Here is a 17,460-nt window from a genome sequence, read left to right on the forward strand (position 1 = left end):
TGTAATTGGCTACATGAGGATGTAGCACTTTGCCAAGACCTCACCAGCATAGCAAAACTTCATTTTAAAACAGGTTGGCTAATTATATAAGTTGCCACCATTTGCATTGTTTAACTACTGGTGAAGTCTGAACATTTTTCATGTTTCCTTATGAAAAACAAGTGGGCTTCAATATGTTTTAAGACCATTTTTAATGCTAATTTCCCATGGTAGGGAGAAAAAGACCATATCATGTAGAGAAACCAACTTGAGCTTTAAAACGACACTTAAGTACAAAAATGTTTGCAGAACTCTATAGTCAATGAGCTCTCCAAAACCAAGAACCCAAGTTCCCACTTTTGTCCTGAAATATATCTGGCCGCAATGGTTTATCCTGATCTGGGGCCCAATCCTGCCTCTGTGGTCCTTTTCTGTAGTGTGGATATTAGCTTGTGAAGGCAAGCGACAGAGTTGGGGACTGACATTTTACCGGTGAAAAACGGAGGCTTATGGGGCTAGACTTCAACTAATGGACTAGTCTACAAATATTTATTAGGTGTTATTAAGCACTTACTAAAGCATGGCTTCTACTCTCAAAGAAATAGTAAGACGAAAGGGTTAACAACAGGAGACCATCGTAGAACACAGAACATACTTGAAAACCTGGTGATGATGCCTCCCCGCACCTCGGCAGTCAGGAAATGGAGAAACCATGTCACCTGGAGTGAGCTGGAAAATCTTCAGAGAACAGGTAAAAATTGCTCTGCCAGCCGGGTGCTGTGGCTCACGCCTGTAATCCTAGCACTTTGGGAGGCCGAGGAGGGTGGATCACCTGAGGTTAGGAGTTCGAGACCAGCCTGGCCAACATGGGGAAGCCCCGTCTCTACTAAAAATATAAAAAGTTAGCCAGGTGTGGTGGCACATGCCTGTAATCCCAGCTACTTGAGAGGCTGAAGCACAAGAATCACTTGAACCCAGGAGACGGAGGTTGTGGTGATCCAAAATTGCACCACTGCACTCCAGCCTGGGGAACAGAGCGAGACTCTGTCTCAAAACAAAAAAAAAAAAAAGAAAAAAATTGTCTTGGGTCGGTGACAGCAGAACACAGACAAGAGGAGTCACCTAAAGTCAGGTCACCTAAAGTCTTTAGCACCTAGTCGCTGTGAAGAATTTAAAATTATGACAACTTTTTGGTAATGTGTAGAGAAAAATATTGGTACCAAAAATGTTGACAATGGTTGTATCTGGGGATGAAATTTGGGGAGACTATAATATCTTTCTCTCTATTTATTTTATTTTATTTATTTATTTATAGAGATAGAGTCTCACTATGTCACCTAGGCTGGAATGCAGTGGCATGATCATAGCTCACTGCAGCCTCAAACTCCTGGGCTCAGGCGATCGTTCCATCTCAGCCTCCTGAGTAGCTAGGTCTACAGGCCCATACCACCATGTCAGGCTAGCTTTTAAATTTTTTTTGTAGAGATCCGGCCTCACTGTGTTGCCCAGGCTGGTCTCAAACTCCTGGCCTCAAGCGATCCTCCAATTCAACCTCCCAAGGTGCTGGGATTACAGGCGTGAGCCATTGTGCCTGGTCTATATTTTTTATAATAACCATAGATGACTCAAATGATAAAGGAATATGATAAAATAGGAAGTAATATTGTGGGCTAACTCAGAAAACTAACAGCCATGTACAACATTTTAGTTAGAAAATGTATTTTGAGATCCAAAAATTTTAAAGTACAACCCCTGTATACATAGGGGGTGGGCAGTGTCATTTTTTATGATCCACTGTGATTATACAGCAATCTGACCGTACCTCTTCAGTACCTACCAAGTACTTCTCTGTACCTACTGAGGTGCTAGAATGATTTTTTGAACATTTGTCTCCAAACGTATCTATCCATGAAAAGAGGCAATACTAAAAGAACTGTTCTGGGAAGTTGACGAGTGGATAGATGTTTGTTTTTTAATTATTACGTTGGTGCAAAAGTAATTGTGGTTTTGCAATTACTTTTAATGGTACAATGACATAAAGTGAGCATCTTGTAAATTGAATTGACCTCCAGCTGGGTCATACTCAGACCTAAACCAGCACTGCCTATTATTCAGATGCTTTCCAAGACAAGTGGATGAAGGAAGAAGGAAAGAAAGCTTCATTTCAAATCCTGAATTAGGTCCAAAGATACTCCCTGGGAAAGGCATTCTCTTCGGTGTGTTTTCACTGAAGTGCTCGCGTGCTGGAAATACCCTCCCTCCTCTTTCACTCCCTTGCTTCCCCAGTTCTTAGTCACAGGCCCAGGGGACCCTCAGCACCTCTTCTTCCTCCAGCTAAGTAGAAGCCTGTACCACGTCTTAGGTGGCTCCTTGGGTCGGGAGCAGGTGCTGCGAGCCCGGGAGGCCTCCTAGGGGACACTGGCTACCTTGCGGGAGAGCCTGCGTGTCTGGTTGGTGCGCAGAGAAACATTGCCATCTAGTGGAAGAAAGAGCAACGCTCTCATTTCTTTTCTTGAGTTAATGGGGTGTAACTGTGGATTGGATGTTTAGAGCGGTCTCACTGTTGGGCTGATCACATTTAACTTTCCTAGGAAAAGTTTTTATCATCTTCTTCCTACCTTAAAATTTGTACTTCAGTAAATTTAAAGAAATACAGGCCGGGCACGGTGGCTCAAGCCTGTAATCTCAGCACTTTGGGAGGCCGAGACGGGCGGATCACGGGGTCAGGAGATCAAGACCATCCTGGCTAACACGGTGAAACCCCGTCTCTACTAAAAAATACAAAAATCTAGCCGGGCGAGGTGGCGGGCGCCTGTAGTCCCAGCTACTCGGGAGGCTGAGGCAGGAGAATGGCGTAAACCTGGGAGGCGGAGCTTGCAGTGAGCTGAGATCCGACCACTGCACTCCAGCCTGGGCGACAGAGCGAGACTCTGCCTCAAAAAAAAAAAAAAAAAAGAAATACAACTGGGCACTTCATTCCCAGGGAAATTACCAGAAACCACCTAAGCTAGACAGGAAAAGAAATGAAGAGAAAATAGAGGTTATCTGTAGTTCATGATGAACTTGCTGTTTCCCTCATTATCACTTGTACTTTTCTTTGTACTTTTCTCCTGTTTATGTATCTAGGATGACACCTTTGTCCAACACTTCACCAAATCCAGCCCCATGGACTCAGTCAGATTCCATAGGTGAAGAACAGAAGCTCATATTAGCAAAGCTTCCCTGTGTGGTGTTCTGATTTGATGATCTTTTTTTTTTTTTTATGGAAACATACTATCAAGCAATCACTGTTGGCCATGTGAGGTGGCTCACGCCTGTAATCCCAGCACTTTGGGAGGCCGAGATGGGAGAATCTCTTGACACCAGGAGTTTGAGACCAGTCTGGGCAACATAGCAAGACCCTCATCACTACAAAATATTTAAAAATTAGCTGAGTGTGGTGGCATGCAACTTGTAGTCCTAGCTAGTCGTGAGGCTGAGGTGAGAGGGTCACTTGAGCCCAGGAGTTGGAGGCTGCAGTGAGCTATGATTGCACCACTGCATTCCAGTCTGGGTGACACAAGACCCCGTCTCCACAAAACAAACCTCAGAAAGCTTAGAATTAAAATGAAGGAGGTGATTGGGATAAAAAACAAATTCATGATGGAGTAAGATAATAAATACAAACCTAAATATACCATAATAATATTAATGGATCAAATTCCCACAGTAAAAACAGATTGGATTTAAAAATCAGTTATATTTGGCTGGGCACAGTGGCTCATGCCTGTAATCCCAGCACTTTGGGAGGCCAAGGCAGGCAGATCACCTGAGGTCAGGAGTTTGAGACCAGTTGACCAACATGGAGAAACCCTGTCTCTACTAAAAATACAAAATTAGCCAGGCGTGGTGGCACATGCCTGTAATCCCAGCTACTTGGGAGCCTGAGGCAGGAGAATAGCTTGAACCTGGAAGGCCAGAGGTTGCGAAACTCTGTCTAAAAAAAAAAAAAAAAAAAAAAAAAAAGCTGGAACAAATAGCATATTATTGCAGCTGTAACATTTTATGTCTTTGCCACAACAACTGGTTTTCTGCAGTAATTTTGCTATTATGCTATGGTTTTTATTAGAAAATGTATTACTGCCATCTTAATTTTCTTAGTCAGTTTAACACATTTATGACTTTTCTGCTTTTGCAAAGTGGTATTTCAAATACTGAATAATAACTTTTTTTAATTCTATAAATCCTGGATGAAATTTAAAGCATAAATTTCATTTCTGAATAATCAAATCAGAACATGACTGCAACTGTTTCATCCCCTAAAGGCAGTAAAATTCCATGAGTTTGTAAAAACGTTACTGTGGGCAAGTCACACAAGGGGTAGTTTAATGATCCGAAATGTCCAGGGTTTGCTATTTCTTCCCCAATAGTCCTTTTTTTTTTTTTTTTTTTTTTTTTCCTAAGATGGAGTCTCACTCTGTTGCCCAGGCTGAAGTGCAGTGGCACGATCTCAGCTTACTGCAACCTTTGCCTCCCGGGTTCAAGCTATTCTCCGGCCTAAGCCTCCCAAGTAGTTGGGATTACAGGCTCCTTCCACCACACCCAGCTAATTTATTTTTAGTAGAGATGGGCTTTTCACCATGTTGACCACGCTGGTCTTGAACTCCTGACCTCATGATCTGCCCTCCTCAGTCTCCCAAAGTGCTGGGAGGCGCAAAGTGCAGGTGTGAGCCACCACGCCCGGCCTCTTCCCCAATATTCTTGAAGAGGTTTATAACAACACCGACTCTCATATCTGACGGCTACCTGTTGGGAGAAATCAAGGAATGAGGAAGAGTTTGAATGAGGAATGTAGGTGGCCTTTTTCGCCATCCTTTTGCCTAGTGACCCCCTTTTTCACCAAGACAAGGGGCTGGTTTTTGTTTCTGGTTTTATCACACCAGATTCTGGCTCATAACAAAAGCAGTCAGTCTCCTGTTGCTGCTTCACCGATAGCGCCTCCAACAGGCATTGATTTTTTGTTGTTGTTAATGGTCTGAAACTTCTAGTAGTAATGGGATGGAGGGAGTGTCAGCATTCACTCTAATAGAACAGTCTGGAAAGACAAGTGTTGTTGGTAAACCCTAGGGACGTGAGAATCAAGCGTCACCAGTAGGTGGAGGACTTGATCAGAAATACACAGGCCTTGGGGCCTATGTGGAGTTGCCTGCTCAGCTATGGCTTGAAGCAGAATCCGAGGCGATGCTCATGGTCCAGACAGTTTGGCAAATATCAGGGTGTGGGTATGTAGATGAGGCACAAGGCTAAGTGAAAGATGGTACCAGGAGGTTGAAACTGTCCCTGAAACTGAGTCCTACAGGCACCCTCCCTTGGGTGATGGAGCCCCAGTTATTCCTGTGCACCCTCATAGTCTTCTGAGCCAGGGCTCTCTCCCCGGCTCGATGGCTGATGCTCCAGAACACACCATATATGAAACTGTCAGTGGATTCCAGGCACCCGTCCTTTAGTAGGCAGCTAGCAGATCCCCAGCTTAGCCGAAGGCACAGGTTTGATGGAGATTCAGAAACTAAGCCCAGCAAGTTCCCTCATCACTGGCTCTCCACCTGGATACATAAACAACCTATTACAATGGTTGTTTAAATACTAGAGCTAGTTCGTTGCCCAGATCTCCTGTGTGTCCTCTCCCTTTTTTTTTTTTTTTTTTTTTTTTTTGAGTCGGAGTCTCGCTCTGTTGCCCATGCTGGAGTGCAGTGGCACAATCTTGGCTCACTGCAAGCTTCACCTCCCGGGTTCACCCCATTCTCTTGCCTCAACCTCCCGAGTAGCTGGGACTGCAGGTGCCCGCCACCACACCCAGCTAATTTTTTGTATTTTTAGTAGAGACGGGGTTTCACCATGTTAGTCAGGATGGTCTCGATCTCCTGACGTCATGATCCACCTGCCTCGGCCTCCCAAAGTGCTGGGATTACAGGCATAAGCCACGGCGCCCAGCCTCCCTCCCTCTTAGACGTATATTTTGCACACTGAGCTCTTTGCACAATCAGGATTAACAAGCAAATAGCTGGTGGAGGAAGGGTGAATTGGCTCTCTCTGCTTCAGCTGGGACATCCATCTTCTTCTGCCCTTGGACATGAGCTCTCCAACTTCTCGGGCCTTTAGGCTCAGACCTAGACTCACATCATTGGTTCCTCTGGGTCTCAGGCTTTTGGGCTCAGACTGATACTGCACCTGGCTTTCCTGGACCTTCGACTTGCAAATGGCAGATGAAGGGATTTCTCAGCCTCCACAATTATGTGAGCTAATCCCTCATCATAAATCCCTTTCTATACATCTATATATAGACTATCAGTTCTGTTTCTCTAATACATTTTATTTCTGACTTCTTCAATTACTTCTTCAACAGCTTTAATGAGACATAATTCAAACACTACACAATTCACCCATGTAAAGTGCAAACTTCGTTGGTTTTAGTATATTCACAGAATTGTGTAACCATCAACACAATCAATTTTAGAAGCTTTTCATAACCCCAAAAATAAGCCCCATACGCATTAGCAGTTATTCCCCATTTCATCTCACCTCCAGCCCTAGGCAATCGCCAATCTACTTTCTGTCTCTATGGATTTTTCTCTTCTGGACATTTCATATAAATGAAATCATACCGTATGTGGTGCTTTCACACTGGCTTTTTGCACTTAACGTTTCAAGGTTTATCCATGTGGCAGTACGTATCAGTATATCATTCTCTTTCAGTGCTGAATAATATTCCATTGTGTGGATATACCACATTTTATTTATCCATTCATCGGTTGATGGGCATGGGTTGTGCCAATATTGGGGTATGATGATGTTGCTATGAACATTCATGTACAAGTTTTTGTGTGAGCATGTGTTTCACTTCTCTTGGGTACATACCTTCCAGTGGAATTGCCTGGTCATATGGTAGCTCTATCTTTAACCTTTCAAGGAACTGTCAGACTGTTTTCCAAAGTGGCTGCACCATCTATTACAGGCTGGGCATCCCTAATCTTAAAATTTCACATCTAAAATATTCCAAAATCTGAAACTTTTTAAGCACCAACATGATGCCACAAATGGAAGATTTCTCACCTGACCTCGTGTGATGGGTCACAGTCAAAATGCAGGTGCACAATGATGAAGATAACGTGGTTAACACTGCAGAAAATTTGCCTCTAGATGACATAATGAAAACGTATGATGGGCTCATTGAAGGACCAGAGCACCACGCATTCATAACAGAACAAGAAATCATATCCGGTTTATAAAGTCAAACAGAGACTTCTAAGACAAGAACAATTTACGCTTGACATTTATGCTTTAATGAGGCAGATGATTCTGGAGGAAACATCTTTAAAAGCCATCCAGCAGAATGCCTCATGAGCCCCAGAGGACCCACTTCCTGGTCTCTCAATTGCTTCTGAAGTTTCTTCTCATCTAAAAAAATAAAATACAGTGCACAGTAACCGTTTCATCAAAACACAGCATCGTAGGTGGAGACTGGAAACCTGCTGTTGTTTGTTGCTACTGCTGTTTAGCAGCTGATCCAGCTATTCCAGGAATGCTACTGAGAAGCTTGATTGCCCTGAACACATTATGTTTTCACTGTATTTATGGCATTCCATATTTTCTTTTCTTTTTTTTTTTTTTAATTATACTTTAAGTTCTAGGGTACGTGTGCACAGCATGCAGGTTTGATACATAGGTATACATGGGCCTTGTTGATTTGCTGCACCCATCAAGTCATCATTTACATTAAGTATTTCTCCTAATGCTATCCCTCCCTCTTCCACCTCCCCACAATAGGCCCTGGTGTGTGATGTTCCCCTTCCTGTGTCCAAGTGATCTCATGCAGTGTTTCGTTTTCTGTCCTTGCGATAGTTTGCTGAGAATGATGGTTTCCAGCTTCATCCATGTCCCTGCAAAGGACATTAGCTCATCCTTTTTCAAGGTTGCATAGTATTCCATGGTGTATATGTGCCACATTTTCTTATCCAGTCTATCACTGATGGACATTTGGTTGGTTCCAAGTCTTTGCTATTGTGAATAGTGCCACAATAAACATATGTGTGCATGTGTCTTTATAGTAGCATGATTTATGATCCTTTGGGTATATACCCAGTAATGGGATTGCTAGGTCAAATGGTAATTATAGTTCTAGATCCTTGAGGAATCACCACACTGTCTTCCACAGAAGTTGAACTAATTTACACTCCCACCAACAGTGTAAAAGCATTCCTATTTCTCCACATCCTCTCCAGCACCTGTTGTTTCCTGACTTTTTAATGATTGCATTTCTAACTGGTGTGAGATGGTATCTCACTGTGGTTTTGCTTTGCATTTCTCTGATGACCAGTGATGATGAGCACATCGTCGTGTGTCTGTTGGCTGCATAGATGTCTTCTTTTGAGAAGTGTCTGTTCATATCCTTTGCCCACTTTTTGATGGGGTTGTTTGTTTTTTTCTTGTAAATTTGTTTGAGTTCTTTGTGGATTCTGGATATTAGCCCTTTGTCAGATGGGTAGATTGCAAAAATTTTCTCCCATTCTATAGGTTGCCTGTTCACTCTGATGGCAATTTCTTGTGCTGTGCAGAAGCTCTTTAGTTTAATTAGATCCCATTTGTCTATTTTGGCTTTTGTTACCATTGCTTTTGGTGTTTTAGTCATGAAGTCCTTGCCCATGCCTATGTCCTAAACGGTATTGGATGGCATGCCATATTTTCTACTGGTCAGTACTCATGTGCGAATAAGTGTAAGAGACTGATTTTATTTATTTATTTATTTATTTTAAGACAGAGTCTCGCTCTGTCGCCCAGGCTGGAGTGCAGTGGCATGATCTCGGCTCACTGCAACCTCCACCTCCTGGATTCAAGCGATTCTCCTGCCTCAGCCTCCCAAGTAGCTGGGATTACAGGCCCATGCCACCACGCCCAGCTAATTTTTTGTACTTTTAGTAGAGATGGGGTTTCACCATGTTAGCCAAGGTGGTCTCGATCTCCTGACCTCATGATCTGCCCTCCTCGGCCTCCCAAAGTGCTGGGATTACAAGCGTGAGCCACTGCGCCTGGCCAAAAATGATTCTTATCAATAGCATATACATTCAGAGCCTGGAATAACAGTGATGCCAAACAGCAATGTCCACATGGGTGACTGAGATAGTGACACTTGCTTTCAGATGGTTCAATGTACACAAACTGTGTTTCATGCAAAACATTATTTAAAATATTGTATAAAACTACTTTCAGGCTATGTGTGTCAGGTGTATTTGAAACATAAGTGGATGTCATGTTTAGATTTGGGTCCCATCCCCTATATCTCTCATTATGTACATGCAAATATTTCAAAATCCAAAGAGCATCTGAAATCCAAAATACTTCTGGTCCCAAGGATTTTGGATAAGGGAAACTTAGCCTGTACTTCTTATCTTAAATGTTTATTTACTATTCAAATAATTTTTACCTCGTTTTCCTATGGTTTTATTTTTTAAAACGTATTAATCCCATATAGACTTCATTCAATACATAGTGACAATCTATATATTTGGATTTTCCTCCAAATTCATAGCCAGTGATTCCAAATTATTGCTGAGTAATCCTTAATCTCCTCAGTAACATGTATTTTCTTCTTTTATATATCAATTCAAAACAATGTTTTTTAGACACAAGGTCTCACTGTGTTGCTCAGGCTGGCCTCGAGCTCCTGGGCTCCAGTGATTGTCCCAAATAGCTGAGACTACAGGTGTGCACCGCCACCTGTGGTTACAGTCTGCCTCTGTTCATGTCAGTACTGCACTATTTCAGTGACTGCTATTTTGGTTTTTGTGTTTTGTTTTTTTCTGTTTGTTTGTTTTGTTTGTTTGTTTGTTTTTGAGACAGAGCCTTGCTCTATTGCCCAGGTGGATCTCAGCTCACTGCAACCCCCAACTCCTGGTTCAAGGATTCTAGGGCCTCAGCCTCCCAAGTCGCTGGGATAACAGGTGCCTGCCACCACATCCAGTCAATTTTTGAATTTTTAATAGAGACAGAGTTTTGCCATGTTAGCCAGGCTGGTCTTGAACTCCTGGCCTCAAGTGATCCACCCACCTCAACCTCCCAAAGTATCATTTTGTTTTAATAAGTCAAATGACTAATTCCCCCTTATCATTCTTCATTTTTTGAATATTTCCTTTATTATCTCATTGAACTTCAGAATACTTGTATCAACTCCTTTGATACTTGTATCAATTTCCATTGGATTTTTAAAATCACTCTTGAATTAGCTCTCTAAATTAATTTGAGAGAAGTTGTTCTTTCCGGCTGGGCGCAGTGGCTCACACCGGTAATCCCAGCACTTTGGAAGGCTGACACAGGCTGATTGCTTGAGCCTAGGAGTCTGAGACCACTATAGGCAACATAGCAAAACTCTGTCTCTACAAAAAAATATAAAAATTAGCTGGGCATGGTGGTGCATGCCTGTGGTCCCAGCTACTTGGGAGGCTGAAATGGCATGATTGCTTGAGGCTAGGAGGTCGAGGCTACAGTGAGCCGAGATCACACCACTGCACTCCAGCCTAGGTGACAGAGCGAGACCTTGTCTCAAAAAAAAAAAAAAATAGTTATTATTTCTACAATATTTAATTATTACACCTTGAAACATGCTTTTTCTGCAGGAGAAATTTCAAACTACAATTTCCAGTACTTGATGATTCGTTGGCTGTGTGGATTAAAGAAGGAAGAGTCAAAATGTTTCTGAGATTTTTGGTCTAAGAGAGTTTGGGACTCAGAAAAGCTTCATAGGAGCCAAAAGAGCAAGGGTTATCTGCTAAGGGTTATCAGAAAGAAGAGGCGAGAAGAGTGTTACTCTTAAGGGTGGTAAAACAGCCAATGTCTCAAAATTCCCAGAAGGTAGATTCAGCCATACATAAGAAATTATTTTACATAATAGAGCTCTCCAAAAATGAAAAAAAAAAAAAAAAAAAAAGCTGCTGTGTAAGGAGGCAAGCCTTCCATCTCTGGAAGCATCCAAACTGAGGATAGATTACCAATGAGTGTCAATAAGACAGCCCTCTTATTTCTAATCATCTGTGTTGAGTTTATTCTCCAAGCGGGGGTGATCGTCATATAACTGAAACAAGTGACTAGAACTCATGAAGAAGAGCAGGGTTAAGGACAATACTTTAAGGGCTGCTCAAAAAAAGGAAAAATAGGTCAGGTGCCATGGCTGACGCCTGTAATCCCAGCACTTTGGGAGGCCGAGGCAGGTGGATCACTTGAGGTCAGGAGTTCAAGACCAGCCTGGCCAACATGGCAAAAACCTGTCTATACTAAAAATACAAAAATTAGCTGGCTGTGGTCGTGCTTGCCTGTAATCCCAGCTACTCAGGAGGCTGAGGCAGGAGAATCGCTTGAATCCAAGAAGCAGAGGTTGCAGTGAGCTGAGATGGTGCCACTGCACTCCAGCCTGAGCGACAGAAGGAGATTCCATACAAAAAAAAAAAAAAAGAAAGAGAGAGAGAAAGAAGAGCCCAAAGGAGAGAAAGAGACAGAGAGAGAGAGAGGATGTGACCAGTAAAATAATATAAGCACCAGGAAAGTTATAGATTCATGGATGACAGTGGAGGACCAAGGAAAGGTTGGCTAATAGGTACCACAAATAAGAAAAGTACAGTAAGGCCAAGCAAGTTGTGAGAGGACTTGGAGAGTGAAGTTCCAATAGATCTATGCAACAGTGAAATGACAGCTAAGTGGCACTCTAGAGTCAAGTGACAGTTTATGCATTTCAGAATGAGGAGGCCATACACATCTGAAGTCCAAAGAGCCAACAGCAGGGATTAAGAGATAGAAAGTACAAGAGATTCCTGACATTTATGCTTTAATATCTATGGTTCTTACCATTTGTCATCGACCTCTACGGTCCAAACCATGTTGTAATTTTTAAATTTTGCCAAGGCACACACTGGAATCACATCCGCTGAGAAACTGCCGCACAAGAGTGAGTCACTTATTTGGAAAGCGTGCCTAGTTAGCTGCCCAACATCTGTATCATATCATGCCTTTGTTATTCTCTGCTAATCGTACACGCTGTAACTATCGTGGAGTGAGAGGGACTCTGCTGCTTTGTAAATTCAGATAAGTGCATAGGTAATGTCGCCACTAAGATGATGTATGATGACTACTTTAGTTCTTTAAAAACCATCTAAGGGACTGAAGATATCACTTTGATGCTTCAGGTATTCTTCCGGATGCAGGTAATTCCATACGAGGGGTACTCTGAAAAGAGGGATTTTCAAAGCTCTGAGGATACATTTCTTAAAACTATCAAGATCAAAATTCTACTTATTGGAAGAGGTGAGGCCATCACTAGAGAAGAAACGCAGGAGTTGGGAAGGGCTGCTTTTAGCTCACAGGTAGAAGAATGTATTTCAGAATCTGGAAAGAAGAAAGAATGTGGCTTAGCCTGATTTCCCCAGAGAGTAGAACATCAGAAAAGCATATATGTATACATATATGCAAACACTGTATTGGGAACTGCGATGCCTAGAAGCAAGAGTGAGGGAGAGGAAAGCGGTGAGAGGCAGCCCAAGGTAGATTATTGCTTAATTCTGTGAACCACTGAGAAGCCACAAGGCACGCATCTCAAGACTGTCTTTCTGGGTTGAGAAAGGAGGAGGCATTTATCCATCAGCTCGAATCCCGCATTGGTCAGAGGGTCACTCCATGGAGGCATTAACTCCCTGGAACTTCAGGTTGCATTCATGAGACTACTAAGGAGTGTTTGTAGCGTCTGTCCCAGGCTGCAGAGATGACAGAGAAGGCTTCGGATAGGAAGTGAGAGGTGCTTGAAGTTAGTTCTACATACTGCTGGTCAGGCTTATGGCAGAATTGTCACTACAGTGGCGGCTGGAATCAAAGACAGGTGTGGCTGAAAGGAGCTGAGGCAGCGCTTACGAGGTGTCTGATTCAAGAAGTTCATGTTCTAAGAAGTATATGGGTGTGAGCAGGATGGTGAGAAAGCCCCGGTACGATTCCTGGCTCCTCTTAGACGCAAGGCCGTCTCACGAGGCTGGGGATGCCGTGACAGGAGTGAGTATGTGATACAAGTGGAGAAGAGTTATCACAGCCACTGGGCCAGAACTGCCAGGAAGACTTTTGGGATCACATCAGGGGTTCTCAGGAAACCAAGCATTAGGAATTCTTAGTTCTCTGCATTTTCTCCATGAGTGTCTGCACCCTAGAGTGGATGCTGAGGAAGCAGACCATGAGAGGACCCAGAGTGGATTTGCAGAGGGCAAAGGTCATAGGTAGGGGTCACCCTGGTAGGGGTCAGGGCAGTGTGGATGCAGCAGGGCAGGGAGAGCCGAGGGTGGATGGAAGAGGTAAGGCCAGAGGCCCTGATATCTAGAGACACTGTGAGGATGGAGCAGGGAGAAGGAACACACGCAGAGCCCTGCACAAGCTCTGGGGCCCAGCAAGGCCGTGAGGTGAGGACATGGGTGCTGACATCCTGCAGCGAGCTGAGAATACAGATGTTGAAGTTACCAAAGAAGGAAGGGGAAGGGAAGTTGAGAAGGAACGAGAGAGCCTGAGATGACTCCTGAAGCTGCCCCGGATGGAAGAAACAGTAATAGAAGACACTGGTAGTGATTTGGAGGCAGTTAAGTAGGGGGTGGTAGAGACTCCAGATGAGAATCCATGAAGAGAGGGTGTCAGAAACAGTGGAATTTGAAGTCTTGTGGTAACAGATTTTTTTTTTTTTCTTTTTCAGAGACAGGGTCTTGCTCTGTCGCCCAGGCTGGAGTGCAATGGTGCAATCTTGGCTCACTGCAGCCTCGACCTCCTGGGCTCAAGAGATCCTCCCACCTCAGCCTCCTGAGTAGCTGGGACTATAGGTGGGCACCTCTACACCTGGCTAGTTTTTTATTTTTTGCAGAAACAGTGTCTCACTATGTTGCTCAGGCTGGTCTCAAACTCCTGTCTTCAAGTGCTCCTCCCATCTCAGCCTCCCAAAGTGCTGGGATTACAGACATGAGCTACCATGCCAGGCCCAAGGTAAAAGATTTTAAGGAACACATGTTAGTGAACAATCAAGCACTATTTGCTTCACTGCAGACTTACACCAGACGTTATTTCTGGAAGATCAGTTGTAGAGGAGGGTGTGGGTTTTCACTTTTGTTTAATACATTGGATATTATCTGAATGTGCTATCAGAAACTTGCATTGCTTTTATGATAAAAATAAAAGGAAGAAAGAAAACAAATTGGTCAAGGACAAAGCTAGAATTCCATCTCATCGTGAACAAACACTTGTCCGCCACCCGTTGGCTCCACAGCTGAACAAAACAGGCAGTCTGAGGTGTGGTTTTATTAACCTTCCCAATACTCATTGCTGCTAAATCAACTTAAACTATGTGACCCAGTTAACACAAAGAGCCAGTGGAAGTAAACGCTTTAAAAAGACAAGGAGATATAAAACCTGGGGTAAATGTTTAACATGCCATATACAGAGACGGAGCCACATTCCATCGGCAGCTGCGAGTTTGGCCTTCAAGTTTCCAGGGAAGTACCTGGCTCTTCACACTCTTTGCCTTCAGCCAGGAACCCCACTAAGCAAGAGGTCCTGGAAGGTATCTGGGTCATAAATAGAGAAAGTGACAAGGAGTAATCAATATAATAGCTACCATTTCTGGCTGCCTTCTTTGTGCGTGGTTTACACTAAATACCTTATGCTGCTTATCTTAGTTATTAAAATAAAGGAGTAGAAGAGACAATACCAGCAAACTCCCACTTACCTTGTAAGTGGCTTCTTTATAGCAAGGCCATTCTCACCTTGCTATAAAGAAATGCCTGAGGCCAGATAATTTATGAAGACAAGAGGTTGAATTGTCTCATGGTTCTGTGGGCTGAACAGGAAGCACAGCAGCATCTGCTTGGCTTCTGAAGAGGCCTCAGGAAACCTACAATTGTGGAGAAGGTGAATGGGGAGCAGGTGTGTCCCATGGGGGAAGCAGGAATAGGTGTGGGGAAGTGCCACACACTTTTAAACAACCAGATCTCATGAGAACTCACTATCGTGAGGACAGTATCAAGCATTCAAGAGAAATCCACCCATATGATCCGATCACCTCCCATCAGGCCCGACCTCCAACATTGGGGATTACAATTCAACATGATATTTGGGCGGGGACACATATCCAAACTCTGTCACCTTGTATTGGCCAGAATGAAAGCACTAGTATATAATGCAGGGTTCTTGGTTACAGGCAACAGAGTCTACTCCAGCTGGTTTAGACCAACCAGGAATTTCTTCAGATGTGCAGATACTTCCTTGAGTCATTGGAAGGACTGAAGAAATGGATTCTAGACTGAACTCTGAAAGTCATCATAGAAATTGACCATCATGGGAGCTACTACCTGATCCACCATCAGGAAGTTGCTGAATTAAGAGGCCACATTCTCCAACAGGAAGTTAGTGCCACAGTTCTCAGCTCTTGAGCCATGCCACATGGGCCACAACCAGTCCACAACTCAGTCAGAAGGCCACCCCCACCACAGACCGTGCCATATATGCTGAGACCCTGGCCAGCAAGAGATTCCCAGTACTCTCCTCTCTCTCCTCACTTAATTCATTCCCAAAGTCTCAGGGTCCTCTCTCCACATGACTTCGTTCTGAGTCAAGTATAAATAATAAAACTTAAATCCCATCTGAAACCTCAGCTTCAAGAGACTCTGGTGTGTTGAATTATAGAGATTTCCAGTCTCTACAGTAGAGGCAGGCAAGAGAGAAAGATGTAGAAACAGAGGTTGAGTACGCCAAACCATTGGATTAGCCACAGTTGCTCTGGAAAGTTGGGGCACTCAGTGTATCATTGGCCAGCCTTTCCCTCCCTCATCTTCAGGCATCCAGTGCACATATATTATCTCATTTTTTCCTCAGTTCTACCTTTCAACAAAGTATTATTGTACCCACTTTATAGATAAGGAAACTGAGGCTCATAAAGTTTAAATAATGTACAAGAAGGTAACAGACTCAAGGTTTGATCCAAGATCCACTTTGCTGTTCTCACATGGTAGAATTTATACATGTGCTTTGCTGAAACTGATCACTAAACAATAGCAGCCTCTATTCTCAATTCCCTTTATCCTGGCTGTGATTCACTGGCTTTCCAAATGGCTGAATAGGCCTGGGACTCTTCCACCTCCAAACCTTTGCTCCAGCAATTTTCTTAGTTACTTGAGTTCCTTTATCCTGTGGGCCACCCGAGAAGCCATTTGTGTCAGGCTCTCTGGGTACAGAAAGGAGGAAGGATTTATCCATCAGCTTGGATCTGCAATTCATCAAAGAATCACTCCATTAGGGATTGTTGTCCTTTCCCCCACAACTGACCACACAGATCCCAGCCATCCTTTAAGGCCTAGATCCAAAACTACCTCTCCACAAGGACTTCACCAGTCTCCCTGGCAAAGGCTGACCTTCACTGAGACTCCCCTGCATTGTGTCTATACCTCCCTTCAAACATTTCCCAGATACAACTGATATAATTGCCCCTTCTATAGTATAACTTCCCTAAAGACAAGAACCATGACATTGATCTCTGTGCCCCTTAAATCTGCTGGCATAGTGCATGTGTATGGTAAGGATTCACTAGATGAATAATAAATGAATGAATGAATATCCCTACTGAGGTGCTCTCTTCTTTAACATATTGGAGAATCTGTATCTGGGTAATTACAAATCAATTGCTCCAGTCTCTTAAATGCTTTTAATTAGCAAGAATTTTCTTTATCTCAGCAGTCCCCAACCTTCTTGGCACCAGAGACCGGTTTCATGGAAGATAATTTTTCCACAGACAGGCAGGGGTAGGAGATGGTTTGGGGATGATTCAAGTGCGTTACATTTATTGTGCACTTTGTATTATTATTGCATTATAATATATAATGAAATACTTATACCATTCACCATAATGTAGAATCAGTGGGAGCCCTGAGCTTGTTTTCTTGCAACTAGACTGTCCCATCTGGGGGTGATGGGAGACAGTATCAGATCATCAGGCATTAGATTCTCAGACGGAGCATGCAACCTAGATCCCTTGCATGTGCAGTTCATAATGGTTCACAATAGAATAGCATTCTCAATTTGCTCCTATGAGAATCTAATGCCACTGCTGATCTGACAGGAGGTGGAGCTCAGGTGGTAATGTGAGTGATAGGGAGCGGTGTAAATACAGATGAAGCTGCTTCTCTTGCTCACCCACTGCTCACCTCCTGCTGTAGCGTGGACTGGTACCAGTCTGTGGCCTGGAGACTGGGGTCCCCTACCTTATCTTTTTTTCCCGTATTTAGTGAGACCTCATCAGTTGTTAAGGCCCAGGTATTTATCTTCCCTTAAAATACATATATTGAAACCTAATCCTCAATGTGATAGCATAGGAGGTGGAGATGTTGGAATGTGATTAGGTCATGAGGGTGGAGCCCTTATAAATGGGATTAGTGCCCTTGTAAGAAGCTG

The 17,460-nt window shown here is 43.4% G+C and overlaps 1 long non-coding RNA gene across 4 annotated transcripts in view; it reads right to left on the reverse strand.

Moving 5' to 3' along the window:
- Window positions 1-17,460, reverse strand: part of LOC119621439 (uncharacterized) — a 124,346-nt gene that overhangs the window by 74,210 nt on the left and 32,676 nt on the right. Inside the window, exon 4 of one of the 4 annotated variants that reach the window (XR_012090556.1) lies at window positions 14,744-14,908. The exons of 2 other annotated variants lie outside the window; for them this stretch is intronic. This is a non-coding gene — a long non-coding RNA (uncharacterized lncRNA). Of the gene's footprint in view, window positions 1-5,647; window positions 7,414-14,743; window positions 14,909-17,460 lie in introns of those variants that run through there. One more of the 4 variants, XR_012090557.1, reaches the window with a different exon arrangement.

This window comes from Chlorocebus sabaeus, chromosome 2 (assembly GCF_047675955.1).
Source record: "Chlorocebus sabaeus isolate Y175 chromosome 2, mChlSab1.0.hap1, whole genome shotgun sequence".
Lineage (NCBI taxonomy): Eukaryota > Metazoa > Chordata > Mammalia > Primates > Cercopithecidae > Chlorocebus > Chlorocebus sabaeus.